We start from the raw sequence: 3,811 nt of genomic DNA, 5'->3' as shown, positions 1-3,811 counted from the left end.
CGTACCTTCCCCTCGCCCCTCACCTCCCCCTCATTGCTCCTGAGTTCGAATCCTCCTAGTATATCTACTCTTATTAATTATAATGTTTAAATCTATAGATTCTAATATGTCCGATTCTATCGCTAAAATGCTTAAATTATTTAATTTGCATTGTCCTAATAAAGAACAAAGATAATTTTTTATTCTCTTCAATACAGAAAAAGACCTTTCTCCTGAACAATTAGTACACAGCAATACATGACCAGTGACTCTCGTCTCTCATCTGGCATCACTCTGGCGGCGGGCGGCACCCCGTTGGGCGCTGTGCCCTAGGACTGCAGCCCGTATTAGCTCATTGGTTGTGTACTATAGCCTAAAATGAGGGTCGTTTCTTAACATGGGTTGTATATGGAGCCTTCCATTCTTCTTCTCCCTATTCTTTGAAGTTACCTTAATCCGGGACACTTTCTGGTTGGAACAGCATTAAACAGTCTCCCTTGCCGTGATTTATGCGACATCAATGAAAATCGACTAACGCGTTGGCAAAGAGTTGACCAACTCAGACAACACTTCTGGAGGAGGTGGAGCTCCGAGTACCTCGAGCATTCGCTCCAAGAACGCTCAAAATGGAAAATCAGCAAAGGCGTGCAGCTACAACCCGGACAGCTAACGCTCATACGGAAACCAGGCCTGGCTCCCATGCAGTGGCTGCTAGGTCGGATTCAAGAGACTCACCCCGGCTCCGATGGTGTTGTGCGAACAGCCACGGTCCGGACCGGCAAGGGTACATTTGTGGACCTTTGTCCAAATTAGCGATACTACCCGTAGATTCATAAGAAACATCTCAGTTTTATCATCCGTACTAGTCTTAACTTTACTTAATCATAAGTCGTTTACTAGTTTGTAAGTATCTTTACCAGACAATAGCGAGCGTGCCTTACAATCTAGTCTCGTTTTCTTTCTGTTTAACAGAGCACCAGCGCGTTTTGAATACAGACGCGCATTTTGAAAGCATCATCTTTCAAGGGGGGCGGCGTATGTTAGGTACAATATTTCTCCTGCGTGTCCGCCGACATACTCGCGCCATTATTACTCGCGCCGCTTTCGAGCGGTGATCGGCTTAGTAGTGCGCGCTCTGGCCACCGCGGCGCTTGCATCCCTAATCGGCGTTGTTAGCGTATCAATTCTTCCTTGTTCTCTACGATCAACCGTCCAGCCAGCCGTGTGTACGATAGCCGCGTGTGTACTAACCAAGTGAACCGTATCAATAAGGAATTAAATAAGTAAGGGAATACAGCTACTTTTGTTCCCGACCACGCCCGAGCGCGAGACAATTACCGCCGTGTGTCACCGCGTGGAAAAGCGTGCATCTCAGCATCGCGCTAACACACAGTTGCTATTATAATACCGTGTAATAATTTTTTTTTCGTATCTAGCTTGAATACATTACTATTCAGTTATTAATATATCCCATTAAGGGGGTATAACACCTTTGACGGCCAAAATCGACCTCATTTTCAAGATTTTTTTTTACATACAAAGAAGTGCGCAATTCAAAATCGGGTTTTTGGGCTTTTTTATTTACATATTAAAGACACTGAACATATTTTTTGTTTTTGAAAAATCATAATGGTTTATAAAATAAACGCCGTCAAAAGAGGCCGCTAGCGTCGCGTATGTCTTGCTGGTGTACACGATTGTGGCTGACTGGAGTGACCTAAAGCAAAAATACAAACTGGTTCTGAATCTGTGATAGTTTGGCTAAGGTAGTACCGGTGGATTTTAAAAAATATCAATTTTTGAGAAAATGGCGCGACTTTGAAAAAAAAAATCGAATTTTCGCCTAAAAATCTGACATAAAATCGATTGCCAAAAAAAATCTAGTGATTCTTTTTAAAAAAGGCTAGGTAGTACCATAAAGGCACCCATGCTGATTGTGAGTATAAAGATATTTGATTTTTGTCGATCGGATAAAAATTGTGGGCGTTGTGATGGACACCAGCTTGAAAAACAGTGTTTTTCAGAAAACGCGTTTTAAGTTTTGACGGGTGCCTTGCCGATATCGAAGTTCGACTTGAACGTGTTGAACTTCTACTTCCTTTTCTATCGGTATAAGTTCTTTTTCCTTCGTTCTTCGGCCCTGAAATACTTGACAAACACAAGAGAAAGGCAGCGAGCTCGGTGAGCGACCCGAGGCCCTTTTCCTGCGCTAGAGGTAACACACAAGCATAGCTGTTTTCGACGTGAAATAAATTCAAGATCGCTTAGGCGTTAATGGGATCATATTCTAGACATCTTAAAGTATCATTTAAGCCAATAAAAAATTTTTTTATTTTTTGAAGCCGCAAAGGTGTTATACTCCCTTAAGTGGTCCTGTGACTGTGCCCGATCGACAATAGTGTTTCACTAAGCAAGATTTCTTGTCTTGAAGAACATTTCTTGTTTTATCCTGATTTTCAAGATAAGAAATTACGTTTTTCTTGTCTTGAGCATTTCTTGACACTGCATTTCTTGTCTTGATCTCAAGAAACTTGAATTTCTTGAAATTTTTTGTTTTTTAAATAGGACCTAAAAAACAATTAAACATAAAACATAAGAACAAACAAAACACCAAAAAACCATAAAACAAAACATAAAACATTAAGGGGGTCCAAAAGACAATTAATCATATTGGAAATAGCACTTACACACAGACGATTACGTGTCATTGACACACATCACTACATGAATACCTTACTCACGCACGCCATACATATACGTAGATTTTTGTATCGTAATTATGTTTTAATTAGACATCTAAATCTAATTTCAATCCACGCTGTTTCTTCATGCAAATTACATGCCTACGGACTATTATTTCTTAAGTACAGATTGCGCAACTTTTATATAAAACAAATGTTTGTTACGACGTGCAACGACGTGACAGCTTTGGAGCGTCATATTAGACTAAAAACTGGTAAAGAAGAACTCAATTTTGTAATTTTTTATCGTTTTCAGCATAGATTCTACCTCACAGGCACGTAGTAATGCGTATATACTTTAATTTTGTAAAAGAATTTTCGAATCTGTGAATGACAAAAAAAGTATTTACGATACAAAAATTATACGATTTAATCGTAATACAGACTACTTTGGGATCTCCTTATACATAAAAAATTTCAAGAAATTTCTTGACTTCTTGTTAAGAAATCTTGGTCTTCATAACACATTACTTGGTTTTGACTTGAAATTATTTTCTACTTCTTGTTTTGGTCTTGTCTTGATTCAAGACAAAACCAAGACAAGATTTCTTGAATTTCTTGATCTTGGTGAAACACTAGTGCTTGGTAACCTGCAGCAGGAGCTCAGGGTAGAGCAGGAGACCGATCAGGAGCGCAAAGGGAGCTAATCCTCTGAGGAATTTGATTGTCGGGACGCCCGTCGTTTTCGCCTCGGACTTCAACAGAGGAACGCGTTGTCAAGACCACTCTGTCTTTTATTATGTCATGAAGTTTTGGACTGACTTCGACCGCTTCGACCGGACGTCACGTCAGCTCCTACTATCTCTCGCGTCTCGTTCGCTTTGTATGTTTCTTAATAAAGAGAGAGTTGTGTTCCTGTGAAAATCTGAGTCTTGATTTCCGCGTTGCGAGGACGCGCGTTCGCTTTTGGGCTCACGAATCGGTCGCGCGGGCGCTACAATATATATAGTGACTTGCAAAAATTTCCGAGTAGTGATATTTTTTACTCTAATTTATTTTAAAAAAGTCTGATAAAATTTTAATCGATATAATTTTAATGCCCTTATACAGCGTCCATGAAAATCTCTATTAAAAACATAAGGCACGATAAG

Source organism: Cyphomyrmex costatus, unplaced genomic scaffold (genome assembly GCF_001594065.2).
Source record: "Cyphomyrmex costatus isolate MS0001 unplaced genomic scaffold, Ccosl1.0 scaffold1088, whole genome shotgun sequence".
In the NCBI taxonomy this organism is placed as follows: Eukaryota; Metazoa; Arthropoda; class Insecta; order Hymenoptera; family Formicidae; genus Cyphomyrmex; species Cyphomyrmex costatus.
This window is presented reverse-complemented; position numbering follows the sequence as displayed.